General features: G+C 40.0%; 1 protein-coding gene across 1 annotated transcript in view; it reads right to left on the bottom strand.

The window, feature by feature from the left end:
• LOC118747603 (homeobox protein caupolican) overlaps positions 1 to 19678 on the bottom strand; it is an 80174-nt gene that overhangs the window by 8173 nt on the left and 52323 nt on the right. The window lies entirely within an intron of this gene.

Here is a 19678-nt window from a genome sequence, read left to right as displayed (position 1 = left end):
AAAAAAACGTGCTAAGCAGCAGTTTAGGAATAAGATGTATGTATGTATGTACATGAATAGATTAGACTCAAAAAAGGAAGAAGGTAAAGTTGAGTATGGAGAAGAAGAAAGGGATAAATAAAGAAATTAAAATAAAAGTAAAGAAACCGAGATATAAACACAAAGAGGAAGGAAAATTTAAATACCTAACCCAATAACAATGGTGGGGTGAATATGTAAATGAAGAAAATAACGGACATATTTAGATCAGGATAAAGGAAAAGATAAAGATGAATAAGAAGATGAAGACCAAGACGAGGAAGAAAATGACGAAGATGAAGATGAAGATGAAGATGAAGATGAAGATGAAGATGAAGATGAAGATGAAGATGAAGATAAGGATAAAGATCATAACCTCTTAACTTAACTTAACTTACCTCAACTCATCTCACATCCGCTTAAAAACTTACTCCACCTGAGCTCACCACACATTAATTCACCACACCCTAACTCCCCACACCTAAATTCACCACACCAAATTCACCACACCTCAACTTTCTCACCACACCTTAACTCTCCACACCTCAACTCACGACACCTAAATCCACCACACCTTAATTCAGCACACCTCAACTTTTTCACCACACCTAAATTCACCACACCGTAACTCCCATACCCAATTCCATCACACCGCAACTCACCACACCCAATTTCACTACATGAACTGATATCACCTGATGTGGCATCAAAGGCAACATCATTCGGCATAAAGTGAACCAAAATAAATAAGATTTGGATAGAGAGGAAGAAAGTGATAGGGATAAAAAGGAAATACAACTGAAGATTGTGCGATGTTATATTTTGGTGTGTCATGCTTCATATGTTATGTTATTTAATCTTATTTTATGGTTTAGTGGTATGCTAAGTGCTAAGGTAAACTCCCCTCCACTTAACCCATTCCAACTAATGTTTTTTCAGCTCATTCAACTCACATAAACAATCCCTAATTTTATCGGTTGAATTTCAACCGCTGGGCGAACACTAGTTTATATAATTTGGCGCTCACAGAGTGGTGTTGTCTCTCTGCTTAGGGGACTTTTATAAGTTAACTCGAATGTTCTACTATCATTCCAACATATTATTTACGTGTCTGCGGCTCATGAAATTTGAAGTGGAACGTGATCAGATTATTTTTGAGTCAAGGTCTGGTATTTTCGAGGTTTTCTTAGACGTTTGAATAAGTTAATTTCATAGGCTTTTTCGCTTGCTTCTTTGGAAGTGTGGCGGGTCCCGAAGGCATAATAAACCCCTGCGGAGGCTTTTAGATAAATAGTTGCTTATCTGAAGACATATGCTCACTACTCATTGATACTGCTGAGCTTGGTGAGTAACTTTGCCACAGAAAAGTTTTGGGAGATTTAAATTGTTTCCATAGCATTTTGCGATATTTTCGATAAATGTTCTGTGGACAAACTATGATGTCATAAATTCAATCTAAATAGCACCTACGCGCAATCACACAAATGCTGCCTGCTCGTATATTAGAATTCCACTAATGGGAACAAAGTAATTAATTTTTCACTCGAATATTACTTTTCGCATATATGAAAATTTATCGATTGAAAGCACTTAACTTACACAGATATGGCATCAAAGCGCTTAGATAATAGCGCCAACAACTCTTAATAATCAATACCGATTTGGCTAGCTAAACTAAAACTCCATTCCATAGCACCATTCAAGTCAAAGCAATTAATGTATAAAGGTGTCTCCTCCGCAGATAACAAAAATTACTCAACTAAATATTTAAAAAAAAACTCCACTTACACGAAAAGAGTTCATTAGCGGCAACGCGTCGGTGGTGGCAGTGTGGCGATGGCGATAGCAATGACGGCAACTACAGCTTTGCTGCTGCCTCAATCAACATTCCAACTGACAATTATTTAGTTGATTTTGGTTTTTGCTTTTCTTCTTAATTTCTAATGGGAGTAATAGCAGCGGCGGCGCGCTTTTTTATGTCGGAAGGTTGATTACGCTGTTGTTGACGTTGACGTGGCTTGTTGTTGGCGGTTTGCTAGTTGGTATTGTTTTTTTTTTTTGCGTGATTGTATGGTTGACGCTTTGGCAATATTTACAAATTGCATATGCGATGGCAAATGTGAGCTTTGAGGTGCAGCCGCCACATAATTGCCGCCACTCGACTTGAGTAAACTAAGCGAACATACAAATAAACAAACACAGATATCTACTATGTGTGTGCAACGGTTCTTTAAAATATGGGCCGATTGAGTGTTGTCCAAGTTTGCCGCTGTTTGATCGCGATAACCAGTGGGCGGGCAAACTGTTTTTTGTATTTGTCAATTAATAAACAATAGCGTACACATTTTTAAAGTAATTAAAATTCAAATTCTTTTATTTTCGTTGCAGTTACGGCTCCAGCTACGACTTGGCAGCACGCCGCAAGAATGCCACACGCGAATCGACGGCCACCCTCAAAGCCTGGCTGAGCGAGCACAAGAAGAATCCCTACCCCACCAAAGGTGAGAAGATAATGTTGGCCATCATTACGAAAATGACGCTGACGCAGGTCTCTACGTGGTTCGCGAACGCACGCCGACGGCTGAAGAAGGAAAATAAAATGACCTGGGAACCAAAGAATAAAACAGACGATGATGATGATGCGATGTTGTCGGATGATGAGAAGGAGAAGGATGCCGACGAGGTTGAGAAACTGAATGGCAGTGGTGGAGTTGGTGACGGTATTGGTGTTGGTGGAGTCTATGGTGGTGGTGGTGGAGGAAGTGCAACGATGGGCGTTGAAATGCGAAAAGGTAAGTGATGAGAGGATGTTTATGGAACAATTCAAAGTGGGGCACGTATTTACACTTTGAAAGTCGGTAAAGTGATAAGAAGAAATGTAATTCAATTGCTAGGATTTGGATCTCTGAGCACTAATCAAGGCCAAAAGTTAGCAAAAACCCTAAACCGTTTTCACCCGAGCACTTGATGCGTAAGGGTAAAAAAATGTGTGCTACTATCCAATAGAAACATTTAATACAAATTTTTCTTAAAAAAATTAGGATCATAGAAAACAGTTTACAGCTCCAAGAAGGAAATTTTTCGCAGAAATCAAAGCAGCCATGCAATCTTAAGCAATCCGATTGCTCTTCATAAACATCTTGTCTATGCCATTTTACTTTGTTTTACTTAAGTGCCTTACCGCCTTACGTCAACTGCAGACACGCGCTTTTGGCAAACCACTCACCCGTTGCCTTTGCACTTTGACGTCTTTCATGGTCACTGGCCGTTGAGTTTGCCTTCTTCCGCTAAGTGTTTAAGCAGCTCAAAGTGGCGTACGAACTCCCCACGGTGCTCTCATGAGGGTTGTTGCCCTTTTGTTTCATTAAATTGGAGAGTGATTCAAAAAATATGCAGCTAGTGGAATAACTTATTTATTTATTTATTTATTAAATGCAAAATAATAAAACAATTATTATTTCACGGCTCTAGTGGAAGAACTTTCAAAGAAATTATCCATTTCGAGTGTCAGTCAATTCAAGAATCGTAGCCACAGCCATGGTCTGCTAAAATACCATGTTGCCACTGGAAGGCACTTCTGCAGACGCTGCAGAGATAAAGAATATCCAGAGACCTTACGGCAACGGCAAGACGAAATTTCTTGGGCTAAGAATTCTTCTGTATTACGGCAAAATGTATTTGTCCAATTACTTATCCCTCCATTTGTAGAAATAAAAATCTCTGATGAGTTATTGTATGCTAAAGCCAGTCTAACCTTTGGGACATATAGTTTAGCTTTGGAGAAAATACCCAATACCCTGATAGCAGGACAGATAATGTCCAGGCGCTGCCACCGTACACACGTACTAGAAAAAATCTACATAGCACCTGAACTGGTTATCCAAGTCAAGATATTGCGTGGTAGTGCCAGTACGGCACGACGAGAGATAACCGTTGTTGAGAGAATCTGTTCAGCGCCAGAAGTAATTATCTCTGATTAATTTCAATATGCTAGAGCTTGTCCAGATTCTAGTGGATGAGAACTTTGTGAAGAAAATCCATTATGCGCCGGAGTAGATTATCTGTAGAAGGGATTTCCATGGTAGAACCTGTTTTGGCACTGCGGGGAAAATCTCAGTTACGGAAATCTAGCCACGCTCTAGATGGAATCAGGGCTTGCTATAGAGTATTTCCGACCAGGCAGTAGTGTAAAAGGTAATGATGGATGATTGTTGCATAGGAGCTCTTCCCCGTTTTCCTGGTTAATCGCCACCGAAGGAGGCCCAAATATGGTTATAGAATACACACAGATTATCCTTAAAATATAAAAACAATTAACACCGCTTTGAATAGCTGTTCCATTCTCCAGATTCTTAGGCTATAGTAGCAGTCTCGAAACCTAATGAAATGGCTCTTCGGAAAGGGTTCAAACAAAAACCTATATTAGGGGTCTCGAAGATGCGTATTGTAGAAGGATATCGAGAGATTATATTAGAGAAATGATAGACGAGCGTGTAAAGGTTTGAAATAAAACTTGTTCGTGCCGAAAAAACCATCCTTGATTCATGTGCTGATTGATCCACATTACATCATCCTATAGCTTCGTAGTCGTGAACGATCTGGTTAGCGACTGTGCCATTTGAGTTTGAAAGGCAATAAAATAGGCTAATGTTGAGCATGGAAACAGGTTAATGGTTGAATCATGGTCCTTTTCCGGACCACAATCAATAAATATCTCCGCGTGTCAGAGCTAATGAAAATTAAATCCTTTTGAAATCTTATAATGGATACCAAAATTATTTTAAGGTCTTAGCGATACGACCACAAGGTAGGGGGTTTATTCGAAGAATTTTTGTCAATGAAAATTTTTTAGAACTTTCTATGAAAGGCGTTGCTTAGAGCGCCGTTTTTTAAAGTGAACTATCGAATGTGAAATAATACCGCAAAATCAAAAAAAAAGCCTTTGAGAGCACAAATTGAACTTTCGCAATAAACTCTGTGACCGTTTTTCGAACCACCCCTGACGCACTATGGGCTACACTCATACATATGTACATATGTAAAGGCGCACTTGCCAAATCACCGCTCGTTCTATTCAAAACGCAACAAAACGTTTGGAAAATCGACCATTACTTCCACTGGGGTTGGCTTTTTTTTTTTTGGCGGCGCGTTCACTTTAAGTGATATTTATGTGGCGCGACGTTTCACGTCCCCTTTTGTGGCCTTGCTGCCCATAAAACGGCAGCTGTTACATTGTATCTACTATAAAAAGCTTTAATATTTTTGTTACCAGTACACTTGTTGTTGCTGTGTTTTATATACGGTACTGGCATGTGTGGTAGATATGTAGACTACTTGACTAGTCGCCAAGCGGAAGTTGCTGGCATCTGGCTGCCGTTGACTGAAGGGTGGTCGTGGAGTGGGCTGTGCAACAACGCCTTTAAGTGGCCTTGATGAAGTTTTTGACTTTCCCAAATTAAGTTAACTTCAAGACACGACTGAAGAAAAAAAAAATGCTTGCCAAATCAGAGAAGTGGGTAGAAAGCGGCGGAAGCGCAAACATTTTGTAGTTGAAATCTGGCCACGAAAGGGGGTTGCACGCTTCAACGCCTACCAAAATGTGGGTCGAAGGCAGGGATAGCAAAACGTTGAGCAAATAACCGGGGCTACTTAGACATTCGGGTTTGATGAAGCTGTAAGGCTCTAAGTAATTGAGATACATTTTGTGGTGGAAAGCTGGCAATCGCACAAGATTTCCGTTTTCAATTTGCAAACAAATCGAAATTAAATTAATTTGAATCTTATTTATTTTGTGCTTCTTTCACTCTCCCTCTTTCTTGCAGATGATCCTATTGTCAAATCTGAAATGCTGGCCAAAGAAGACAAGGCAGATGGCTGCTCCTTAGATGAACCAAAGTACGGCGAGATACCCTCGATACGCAGCATGGGCGGCGGCGTGTACAGCTCGCCCTACGGCCAGCATCCCAGCTACCATCCCTACCAGCAGCAACACACCTCAGCCTACTACCAGCAACACCAGCAGCAGCAGCAGCAGCAGCAGCAACAGCACGTGGCTGGCATGGCGTACGGCCCACCCAGCCACATGAGCGCAGCCGATGAGTACAATGCATCAAAAAACCTGCTGCGTGCGGCGGACTGTGGTATACCGCTCCCGGCGAGCAAACCCAAGATCTGGAGTTTGGCAGACACAGTCGGCTGCAAGACACCACCGCCGCTACTGCCAGCACCGCCACCCACACTGCCGCCGCCGGCGTCGTCAATGCAAATGAGCACATATCAGCAGCAACAACAACAACAACAACAGCAACAGCAAGCGCTGCTGCACAGTCGGCAACAGTATTACCAGCAGATGCCGCCGCACTTGCAACAAATCAGTCAACTCAATCCACACAATATTCTCAACAGCCACAGCAACAGCAGCAGCAGCAACAACAACAACAACAACAACAACAATTCGACATCGCTGAGTATGATGAGCGGCTACGTCGGCGCATTGCCCTATTCGCGCATACCTACGGCGTACGCGGCAGCAGCATCGGCAGCGGCATCGGCTGGCAGCAACAGTCTCAGTTCCAGCAGCAGCCACAACAACAGCAACGGCAGTTTCCTCAATCTCAGTATCAGCAGCACTGGCAGCAACAACAACAACCACAACGGCAGTACTGGCAGTGGCAGCAGTAATGGCAGCGCCTCCACGCCACCCTCGATGACGCAGGGTCCGCCACTTTTGACAGCGCAGCAGTATCATCAGCTGCAACAGCAACAACAGCAGCAACAACGTTTGGGCTTCGCAGAGATACAGCCGGATACACCGCCGCAGACGCCGCCCAACATGAAATTGGCGAACAGCAATGGCGGCATTGTGCTGAACCAGCTAGCGCGCGGCACATTGATGGCGACGCCGACGAGCGGCGCGCCGGGCATGTGCTACAGCAGCGGCGTCGGCAGTAGCAATGCTCACGGTGGAAACCATGCGACATACGGCGGCAATGGGGTGGGTATCGGTGTTAACTATGCATTGGCGGCGGCGCGCGCTGAGGGTTGAGTAGAGGCAGAGTGAGAAATTTGATCGATCAGCATTGCGGCTTAATGATTATTACAACGTTTTTAATCAACGCGCGCGCGCAACGGGACATGTGCAACGCAAAAGTAGGCAGCAAGCGCAATAAACATTAAAAGTTCATAGCTGACGGTGAGCCAACTGACAGCGTAAGCAAGCTGCGCTAGTTTTCAATTAAAGTTTGATGTAAAAAATTTATGCCGCTTAACCGCAAGCGGCCCAAGTGGCTGCCGACGCGCGCAAGTTAATCGCGCTAATTATTTGGCAATAAAAGTGTAATTCGAGTAAGCGGCAATAAAAAGTTTTTATTGCATTTAGCAAGCGCGCAAAAAGGTCGTGAGCGCGAGCGCGCGCGCGTCGGGTGTGTTATACAACACGCGCGCAATGAAATCGAAATAAAAAAAAGAAAATTTTAAAATACGCAAAACTGAAGACTCAAGACACAAACTCTTTGCGAGTGCGAAGAGGGTGGTTGTGGAAAATTGCTGGCTATTTGTTGTTGTTTTTTCTCGTACAATTAGTAGTGCGCTTATAATAATAAGCGTGCGAGTTAAAGCGCATACGCATATGCCATTAGTCATGCAGAAGGTTTAATGACTTTACACGGTAGCAGCGACAGCGACAGCGACAGCGACAACAGCAACAACAACCAACTGCAACTCTATCAGCAACACAACAACAACAACGAAGGTGTTGTAAAAATAGCAATTAAAGCTTGATAAAACTGCTTGTAAAAATTATAAATTAAGATTAAAAACACATAATAAAAATATTTTGTAATTAAAAAGAGCTAAAAATAAACGCGCGCATGCGCACAACGCGTGCGCGCCTTGTGGGTGTGTTAGTGTGTGCAGTGCAGAAGCTCGAATGCACTACTTTTTATATTTGCAATACAAACATAGATACATACGTACGTACACATATGTGTATGAAAAAAAAAAACTTAAAAAGCGATAATAGCAGCAAATTTATAGGCACCACGTTCGAATTACACACCATTACCTTCACCATTCGCACCGATAAGTAACAACAAAGCAAATCATTATGGCGCAGAAATTACGCGAACCAGCAAAAAATAACTGTAATAAAAATTTTATTAAAAAATAATTATAATAAGTGCTCACTAAAGCACCAACTAACACGTAGCAAATAGCAAATTCACTTACTTGCCCATTTATGCGCGCAACAACAACTTTGTACCTACCGCACGTACGTACGTAAGTTGATGCGCGCATGGTTAAAATTTGTTTTCGCATCTATAATTGCAATGTCAAACATAACACGCCGCGTAGAGTACACACATACATATGTGCATTAGGGTGGTCCAGAAAAAGGAATGTCGGAATTTTTTTGCTCCCATCCCCTAGGTTTGTTCTATATCGAGAAAAATATATTTGTTTTTTTTTAATAATCTTTTTTTTAGAGTTTTCCATGTATTTTATATGTGGGGAAAAACATCTTTCGTAGATATGGTATAGCTTTTTTGAAAATCAATATTTTTTGATCGGAAAACTCAGGTTCTCTTCAACAACGATACCCGGGTTCTTATTTAGCCATTTTTTAACACTAACGATTTTTTATTGACCCCCCATATCATTTTCATGATTTTTGGCGGACCTTTAAAATACAGTTATAATGAAAAAGTCGTTAAATAAGCAACTAGGTATCATTAACGGGAGTCCCCTGAAGAAAAAAACAGAGTTTTCCGATGGCAAAATATTGATTTTCAAGAATTCTATAGCATTTATACGAAAACTTGTTTTTCGCCCCATATAAAATACATGGAAAACTTTGAGCGCTTTGAGTGATTTCAAAGTAAAAAAATATGGGTAAACTTTTTTCGATATAGAACAATCTTAGGGGGTGAGAGCACAAAGATTCCGACTTTACTTTTTGACATAAATTTTTTGGACCATCCTAATGTACAAACATGTCCACACACACACACATACATATTTAGCTGCACACCTTAACAAGTCTACAACAAAAACGAAATTATTAATTAAGACATCAAACCATTAATTGTTTGTTGTTTGTGTAACTTGTGTAATAATAAGTATAAACATTGGGCAACAACAGCAACAGCAACAGCAACAACTATTAACAAATAACGAGTAATATAATTATAACAAACATTATCATTATGTGTACATACATGCATACATAAATATAAAAATACATATACATATATATTACACTTTCATTATTAGCAAATTAATTCAGCAAATTATTTGCAAATAAAATCACTACAATTATTCGAATTCGGAAAACCAAAAAAACAAAATCGCGTACATACTTACATACATAGTAACACAACAAACGAGTAAATATGCTATAGGATTTCTTAATTTAATATATGTATGTAACACATATGCATATACATACAAATATATAAAATGCAATATTTACTAAGCGAAAAAATTGTAATCTGTGATAAATAAATCTTACTAATGAAATGTAAAAACAACAAAAAATTCCTAAACGCCAGACATGCAAGCGAATGTAAATAAAGAAATAAACTTTAGGAAAATAATGAAATTAAAAAAAAAAAAATTGTAAACTAGATAAGCCAAGATTTTGTTGAATTGCGTAATTAACTAAAATTAATTAATTTCTAAGTATTCTAATAATTCAAATTAAATAAAGAAATCATATACTACATTCGAAAATTTTCTTGATTCAACTGTCTTAAGGTACGAAAAAGCTCCTGAAAAGCTCTACGTAGTGGACATCAGCTGCCAGCGGAACTTTGTTGTGAGCACCCAGCGCTTCTCTTAGTTTCTAACACAGAATATATTAGTCGCCGTTCAAAGAACTTGTGTAATGTGGTAACACATTGGACAATCTAATTAATGTCTAAGTGGGGGACTCAGAAGCAGGCTGTGTCACAACTACCTAAGCCTTAAGGTACGAAGAGTCAACTTACAAATTTAAGAATATGACTTATCCTTGCACTGTTAAATCTTGTAGACCGAACATGACATAAGGATATAATTGGTCCCTGAAAACTTATCCAAAAAAAAAAACTTCATCGCGAAAAATTCATCCCAAACAAAACTCAATTATAATCCATGGGCTTTCGCCTCTCGCTGATAAATTCTTAACTCGATTGTGATCTACTATACATTTAAATAATAACTACAAACTAGTTTCTAGGTGGAGAGTTGACTTTCTTGACGAGGCAGCCGACCAAGACCATGAGGATTACATTCAGTGATCGAAGTATCCTGGACTACAAATACAGCAAAACTTCGTTGATCCGACCACGGTTTCGCTTATCCGGATTGCGTGTAATGCCTTTAATGAAAAATGGTTAGCCTAAAAATACGATTTCGGTATTGCCGTTTTATGCGATCCAGGTTTTCGTCTACTTGGCAACCGGTTTGCCGGCACAAAATGTTTGTAAATGGCCACCGGATTGTGCGAAAGCTCTTATTGCTTTACATACGGAAGAACCGCGAAGTGTGTTCTGCCTTTTCCAAGTTGTATAAGAATGCAGAGAGAATGCGTCTGGTGGTAAACGAACACAAGGCGAAGTATTTCCTGTCATCAAACAAATAGTCCGCGCATTCACGCCTTGGCACTCATGTCACAATTGACAGTTATAAGTTCGAGAAAGTAGAGAATTACGTTTACTTGGGAACAAGATTTAACACTGATAATAATATCAGCATCGAAATCTAACGCAGAATCACTCTTGCCTACTTGTCTACTTTAGACTGAGTAGGCAATTCAGAAATAATGTCCTCTCTGGACGTATATGGTATATGGCGCAGAAACATGGACAATGACAATGTCCGATGAGGCGGCTCTTGAAGTATTCGAGAGAAAGATTTTGCGGAAGATTTACGGACCTTTACGTATTGGCGACGGCGAGTACCGCAGACGCTGGAATGATGAGCTGTATGAGTTTGCAATGACATAACCGAAAAGAAAATTCTTTATTTAGAAACAGCCTAAACCCATTGTTTTGCTACTTTCCTACTACAGCGTAAACTTACGTTTAATTGTTAAGTATTTAGAAATTTTGACAACTTTTTTCATGCTACCCTACGTTACTTCAGTTACTCAGTAGCTGCGTCTGACATTAAATTATAACTTAATAGTATGTCCAGACAGGCTTGTAATCGAGCAATTAACCAAGCTTTTGAGCTCGATTTATTATACAAAATTTCAATTCTTAATTGCTCCATTAGTGTTTAATTGAGTGCTAATTGAAGGAATATTTCATGCGACCCTGCTGGTTATGTTTAACTTTGACTTTGGAGTATATTTATTGAGCAAATAGCAAACAGCTGTTTGTTTGTTGGTCTTCTTTTACAGTCTTCCATCAGCGATGGAATTTGGCCATAAAAAGAATCTCTTAGTGCAGTGCGAGACAAAACTATGTTTTCGAAAATGCGAATCGCTTGTCTCCAAGTTCTTCCATGTGACGTTTTAAAAATAAATATTCTCTCTATATCTGGTGTAATCACTTACAGTTGCGATACTTTATTATTTGTCGAAGTGGAAGTCATATTTTATCATCTTTAATGCGCCATTTCGGATTTATTGTTAACTGGCTGGCCAAAGTAAAATAAGAATGAAAGTAAGAGGTTGCTAATGCAAAGAAAATGAGGGAAAAGCATTTTGGTTTTGTTTTTGTTGCTTAGCAAAACAGCCGGTGTGAACAGCCTTCAGCCCACAATCCCAAAACTCGTTTTCAAAGTTTTTCGTTGTCGGTCAGTACATGGTATTATTTGAAAATTTGCTTGAAAAAATTTCTACAAGATAGCCGAATGTCAAGAAAACTAAGAAAATAAAGCGAGAAAGCTATTTTATAACTACACGTGGTATAATTTCATCATATGTATTCTCATTCATTCTATTTAGAGATTTACGGTACAAAAATTCGGCTAACTTCCAAATGTAATTTAATGCCGCTGTTGCCTGCATAATGGTGAGGTGGAATCCAGTCTATATTTTCTACTAGGCTTTAGAGTTTTCTCCTGGCTAAGATTGAAGTATCAGGTCTCGCACCTTTTAACCAAGCTTGATGGACCCTCGATGATTTATATAACCTTTCTCTGTAACTACGTGATTGGCTCGCGGCTTTCACCGATTGATTAATTATTACCTTTCAAAATCACGACTTATCTTATCACAAAGAACAACACCTCTATAATGTCTAAATGTGTCCCCAATTGGGTTACTGGCCATTTAAAATTACTTTGAGGGAGTTGTCTTGTCGGAAAGCTCGTTCGTGCGTCTAGGCTCCTAAAAGTTATCCTATCTAATACTATATATAGAAAGCTTTAAAGAAGGTATTGGTGCCGTTAAAGGATTTTTCACAGGTTGGCCATAAACTGGCAAAAAATCCAGGTACCGAAGTCTTGAAATAAATCTGATGAGCAGAGGTGGTAATCTCCGAAATAGCAGCAGTAAGTTCTGCCACTTAGACATTGTTGCCTTTAAATTTTTCTAAAAATAAATATACAAGGTTTTTTCTTTGATTTCAATTTTGAATGAATAATAACATTTGCCTATTTAAAACTAAAACGCTTAAGCCACACTCATTAATGTTATTAAGTGACTACATATTTCAATTATGATAATTCCTTTGGACAAGCCAAACCGCAAAGCTATTTATTAACGAAAGCAATTTTGAGAAAAATAACAATTCAGAGAAAAGCAGCAAAAAAATCACCCTAATCAAAAAAAAAAATCACAAAAAAATACCAGGAAGGCTAAAAATCGTCAAAACCAGGCGCCCACCAACAATTTAAACGAGATTTCAATGTGGTTTTGTAAAGCAGGAGTAGTCAGATTAGAGCGTTTTATATCAAATTATTATGCTATTATATGAATGTCCAAAGCAAAGAAGTTAAAAGTGAAAAATTAATCGCTTCGATTTTTTTACTAGTTTGGGACACGAAAGACAGTAGGAGGCTAAACACTGCGAGCACAGCAGGCGTGTGAGAGATTCATGGGAGTTCCACGCGGATCAAATTTTTAACAATGCTGAGAAGTGGAGATAAATAGCCGAAGATAGATAGATGCTTAAAATGAAGTGTCTGTACGTATGTATGTATGTATGTATGTACTATATGTGTGTGTACAGATCGAGCTAGCGAGATGTTCGCTGTGAACTAAATATCATTAATAGATGTGACCAAACTCATTGACGGAGTAATATGTAGAGCGCAGATGAAGTGGATGGCATCTTTTTTTTACTATTACCGAGTATGTGCAATATTAATAGTAGCCAAGACAGTAAATCATTGTCGACTGCGGACGGACAAACAGAGAGATATGGACAGCCCAGCCCAGGCGTTGGTTGGTTGGTTGGTTGAATGGGCAAGCGTCCAACAGCGCAAATAACCCATTAAACGCCACAAAAGCAAACAATAAAAATTAAAAACGCATTCATTTAAGTGGCAACTTGGCCACCGAAAGCCACTGGAATACAACAGCCTCAAGAAGAGCCACAGAATTCGTCAAGAAGCGCGCACGCATAGTGTAAGCAGCAGAAAGATTCATTGGAAAACCAGTAGCTGCTGCTTATGACAGTTGAAAAATGACAACTAATCAGTTTTAGCCTTTTTTGTGAATGCATATGGAGCGTGAGGGCAAAAAAAAAAGCGTCATCTTTGCTTGGAAGATCGCGTCCGCAGGTAATACAACTCAAGCAGATTAAAAAAAAAAAAAACAAAACCGAAATTGTATTCCTGAGAAAACTCCAGCAGCAGCAGCCAGTCAGTTGCGTAGGGACATACTTATCAAAGCCAAAGCGATAGCCAGCGGACACTTAAGGCAGCCAAGGATGGACGGCTGTTGGCCGAGTACTTGTATGTATGTAACTAACCGTGTGTGCGGGGATAAGCTGTTGGAAAAAAATGATGACACAACTTATCACATTGTCGGGATCTCTTAACTCAATGGGCTTATATGGGCTCAGAGCAATCATAATCATCATCGCGAGAAAATCAGGCAAGCAGACAGGTAGCAAAGAAAGAAAGGCTGCAGGATGGGAAGACCACTATCCCACTATCGCGCAGCAACGACAGCGGCTGCATCAATGAATGCATAACCGTAGAGTGGCACTCTCGCAAGCAGTTTGTAGGCAGGAGCGACAGGAGTCACACAGTGGTCATAAGTATTCACCTCATATCACACATTTCGCTGACTATTGTGTAGCATCGGCTGTGACGGCGGTGGCGATGGCAGTGGCGGTTCGTTGATCGTTGAGATCTTTGCAGCTCCTTTAAGTGCTTTTTATACGCATACAAGCCACCGCGAGCTCTTCGCTCAACCGCGTATACCATCGCACACACACGAGACCGCTAGCTATCATTCATCAACTCAAGCGGTGGCTCTTTTGCAGCGGTATGACTTCACCTGATGATCATTGAAAAAATTACCGTCATTAATAACAGAAAAAGAAAGCGATACCTTGGCGCAACTGTTTTTTTTTTAATATTTTTTTTTTTTTATTTGCTATGTTTAAGTTAGGCCTTTCACGTTGACTTTTTTTTCGCCGTATCGCTCATTTCGTCTGAAGTGTTTTTCATGTTCAACTCAGAGTTTCGCTGTTTGACTTTTTCGCCCTTTTTCCTCATTTCTTTTTTATTAATGTGTTTCAATTAATTATATGGGAGTGCGCGCGGCTACATGTGTATGGATGTATGTTTTTTGTTAGTGTTGTACATACTTATGTATGTACATATATATATTGCCAGTCGTCGCAGCGGGTCTATTTAACCAATTTTGTGACATTAGAAGAAAAGGATTAGAGGTAGCCATTCGTCTGATATTTGTCACAATTGATTAAGGCGCTGCAACAAGCACTTAACAATTGTTAATGGATTGGAAATTCTTTTTCGTTTTTCACTTGAATTTTGATATCTACGAAATTTGGTTATTTTTTATTTTTTAAATGCAATTAGTGTGAAGTGTTTTGATATTTTTCCAGAAAATATCGTTTCAAAGACATGACAAATTGTTTGTCATAAATAGTTGGACAATCGGTGATATTTTAAGGAATATGAACGATTTTTTTAGTTAAGTTTACCACAGTGCATGCATATCCAGCGCCAATGAGGGTTTGTTTGATTTTTAATAAATAAAATTGTTCACCTTAAATCGAGAATTTCTATCTTCAATCGGGACTGTACCCATAGACCTTTAAAGTTTCGTAATTTTAGGAACAGTAAATAGAGTGGAGGGATATCTCGTAACTTCAAGACAACGGCAGCATTGACAAGGAGTGAAATATGCCTTGAGTATGGCCCTTCTTCTGTTTAAGCATGCGACTTTTGCGTCCCTGTTTTCGCATTCTGAGCAACGTGAGAAACCGACATGCGAGATGCGGTAATCAACCCGTGTGGCAGTAAGCGAAGCTGCTGGGGTGGAGACACCACGTCTTACTCCATTTAAGGGTTAACTGAAGTCGGCAGCATCTTTTATCCAGTAGGGGCGGTTGCTTGCAGGCATTTGTCTTGTAGCGAGCGGCTCGCTATAATGTAAATGCGCTTCCAAGAAAGAATTTTGCACTGGAATGGAGGCCAGCCACGTAAAAAAAGCATCGATGTATTTTTGCCACTGACATCCCTAGGTATGACAGGTTTTCATGTTCTTTTTTCAGCATCTTCACAGGCATATTGCGTGCTCTTTCTTTAAAATGTTTACTCTGATAATGTTGCCTAATGAGAAGGTGATTAATTTTTCGAGAAAAGAAAACGCCATAATAGTGCGGTGCCCCTGTTGCATAGAAATTCGCAGCATATAAAGCCACTCTGCAGTTATCGGTTGAGCGAAACCCGGGGAAGAAGAGAGAGGAAAGACTTCTATTGAGAAAAAAAACGAGAGTCAGAAAGACTTGAGTGCGAAGAGCTTAAGATGCTAGTAGGCAGCAATCTCGACCCTATTGAGGTGGCATTTCAGGGTACTAAATATATTTTATATACACAGGGAAAAATTTAAAGTTAGGGGGAAGACTCGAGCCCCCTCCTGCCCCTACCTGACGACGCCCGTGACAGACCGAGACAAGAAGTACCGAGGTTTAAGAATAATAAACCCTCTGGAGCAGACCATATACCTGATCAGCTGTTTAAATTCTTCTCTTCGACCCCATGTAGAAAATAGTGAACAGCTATTAGCTCCATCCCAATTGGGAAGGACGCTTCACGCTAATAAGATTGGGAAGCTCTTTCATATGGAGCGAAAGAGCGGACGATGCCATACGGAAGCTTTGACAGCTTTCGAACGAAAATTTGTACGCCCGTACGTATTCTTAGGGTTAAAACGGACCGCGGTATCTGTTCTCTACATCCTCTCAAATGTCCAGCAGGCATCAGACGACTACAGACGCTCGCAAAACCCTCATTCATTCATTATATTAACGAAATGATGTGATACGGAGGAAGCCTTGCAACATCATAGGGAAACGAAGATTGTATATGGCATTAAAATTGGTCTGCCCTTTGCCTAGGTGTAGGGGGAGGCACTCTTTTATGACCATCTAAACCTAACCTAACCTAAAATCTATGGTCCTGTTCATCGAAGAAGATGAAAGGGCTATTGTGCCCATAGCATAGCGAGGCCCTCGATTGGGCTGCCATGGGTGGACATCGAGAAGAAGGGTACGCATGAATTCGGGAGGGCTTGGCTCCGACCCAAACTGACAAGTGGTTGTAGTGCTGTATAAAAAGACTAAGAGGTCGAACATTGTCGAACATACTTGTTAGGGGAAAAATGCGTAACAACGTCAACAAAAAAATGCCCAAAATCAACTTTATTATAATAAAATTTAAGGACCTACCAAAATTTTTATGCTTATTGAAAAGTTAAAAATTTTGGTGAAATTTTGCATAATTTTTGCACAAAGTCTGAAATTTGGAAATTTATGTACATATATGGTATTTATTAAATAATCAGCTATACTTTCTTAATAAAATAATAAACCTTAAATAAAGCAAAGAAAAGCGACCCAAACTTGTTAAAATGTCGCGTTCTAGTTTCTATTTTGTTCGCCGTATGCATAAATTCACACAATTTTCTGCCACCCACTGCTGTGTAAGTTTTGCTACTGAAAACAGTTTTTATTTTATAGAAGTATACAACATATTAAAAATTAACAACAGCCTAATTTCTTTTCCCATCACAAATTTTGCCTGCATAGCATTCAAGAAATATGTATGTAGTGCGTGTACGTCTGTCAACTTAGTCCATCAAATTCATCTCTCTCAATTGTTTATCGCCTAAAAGCCTCATTTATTTCAGACTATTTGACATTTGATGTGACATATTGAAGACATTAATGTAAAAGAACAACTTGATTACCAATCGATGGTATGCGCAGATGTAAAAATACTCATACATATACATATATATATATATATACACGCCCTCCACGTATGTGGCACGCCACTTTCTCTGTGTAACCTTAACAACAATGCAGTGTGGTAAGCGCATCAACCCTTAGCCGGCTGTAAGTCGAACACTTGCCTAGCGAAATGAGTGGAATTATCAATGAAGATCTATTTATAAGGGATCGCCTCGGAGTCAACTAGTGGTGGTGTCAATGATTTTTATTGCTCTCCTACAATTTTATCTATCTATGTCTGTTCCTATTGTTTGGTAGTGTTCGAGGCGCCACAAGGAGGCTACATACATACATACATATGTGGCTAGGTCGGTCATTGTGTTTTCCTGTAATGCATTGACATTTGACGACCAATTTTTATGGCGAGAGCGAGTGTGAGTGAAAAATCAGCAAAGTCAAATGACAGCAACGGATCACTAGCGATCTTTGAGTGAAAGTGCATCAGTGTGAGTTTTCCATGCTCGAGCACTGGGTTTCGTAGTACATGTGGTAGGGAATTTAGAAAGCCAGAAAACCTTGAGCAGCTGTGATGTACAATCGAAATTGATCGCGCCGCTTTTGCTTGAAGAAACATTTTTTTTCTAGCCTTGCACCTATCCACAACTTTAAACTTAAAATTTTTCACATTTCACGCATATCTATGTAGATATCAACCTATGTATTTATAAATTCCCCTCGCAGCCTAATGTAAATTAAATTATGACATAAAATTCAGTGAAATATTTGGGTGAGATAATTGCGGTTGACAGCTTGTTGTGTTCGTGTTTTTAAATTAGTTATAAGCGTGAAATATTAGTGTAAGTTTATGTGGAATTTTTATGGGGTAAATCATCAAAAAAAAAAAAAAAAAAAAAAACTGTACTGCATGCCTTGCGGTGCCTAAATAGTAATCTTTAGTAAAGTGGGGAAGCAACATCAAAATTTTTTGTTACAACAGAAGTGCTTTGATTGATGTCTCTACTCGCAGCGCATTTAGTACCCAAATTCATGTGTGTGCCTGTCGCCCCGCAGCCCTTATTCATCTAATAGAAAATTTTAGAAAGCAGCCAATAGCTTCCACAACAACTTCTTTGCTTTCTGGTCCCTTCTGCCATCAATGAGCGTATTTATGGGTATCATTCGCAGATGACTCGAACGTACATATCTATGCCAAACATGATTCTCCAGATTCATAAATCATGTTCGCTGTCTTCATTTTCTGAGACTTTTGTTCAGGTGGGCGTGTGCACACTAACAAAAAAAACCAAAAAAAAAACCATATAAAATAAATATGAATTCAAAACACAAACGTCAACAAACATGAAAACATTTCGCTCCCTTCGCATGCCACTCCGCCGCCGTTATTGCCTTTACTCGCTGCACGAACTACCGGCGCAGTTGGCGCTCTGTTGAGGCCCAAGCAATGCCTCTTGCACCATAATTAAAATTTTTAATCAATTGGTGTTGTCGTTTTGTAGGCAGCATTTGTTGGTTTTAGGCTTTCAAGATTCAAATTCTGATTTTTGCCTGTAACCCCCTCCGTTCGCCGGGCTCATATACCTACACGTATGTATGTTTAGTAAATCTGTGTGCCGCTGTGACAGCCCGGTTGACTGGCTGCTGGCTGTCGGCTGTTGGCTGGTGATCACAGCTTGCGATTTGCATGCACTTGATGAGCTTTTGCTGTTTTGCTGTGCGTTGGATGCTCGGCGGCGGCTGATCGGCTGCATTGCTGCTTAGCATATGGCTGGCCTGGCCATCACATCCTACTGTCCAAACATCCGCCTGACTGTGTACAGATCTGTTTGCTTCAATTGCGTTGCCCACACCCTCCTGTGCATCCTGCAATCGCAGCTGCCAGAGCTTGGTGCTGCTGCTGCTGCTGCTGTCCTCTATCAAGCTGTGTGCCACCACTGCTACAGCGTATTATCTGTTCTGTTTTGGCTCGTTACCCAATGACGTGCACCGGCAGCAGACCTCAGTTGACCAAAGCTGCTAACTACAACTCCAGCTCCATCTGCAACTCCGATTTCGTTGAGGTGGTAGGTGTATGTGGCTGAGAATGTGTGTGAGAGTGCGCGTTTGTGTAGCGCGTTCAGTTGGCAATTCGATATCCCGCTAAGAATATGACTGCGCATAAGTCAAGTTAATTTTGCGTTGATTTATTTTGATGTTCGATCTGATCTTGTGTTGTTCGCTTGTGGTTGCTGGCAGCAGCCGTTCAAGCAAAGCTCTAACTTCACTTCACTTCACTTGTC

The sequence above is a fragment of the Rhagoletis pomonella genome, unplaced genomic scaffold (assembly GCF_013731165.1).
Source record: "Rhagoletis pomonella isolate Grant_MI unplaced genomic scaffold, Rhpom_1.0 Rhpom_scaffold_00012, whole genome shotgun sequence".
In the NCBI taxonomy this organism is placed as follows: Eukaryota; Metazoa; Arthropoda; class Insecta; order Diptera; family Tephritidae; genus Rhagoletis; species Rhagoletis pomonella.
The sequence above is the reverse complement of the archived record's forward strand: the minus strand, read 5'-3'. Positions and strand labels throughout refer to the sequence as shown.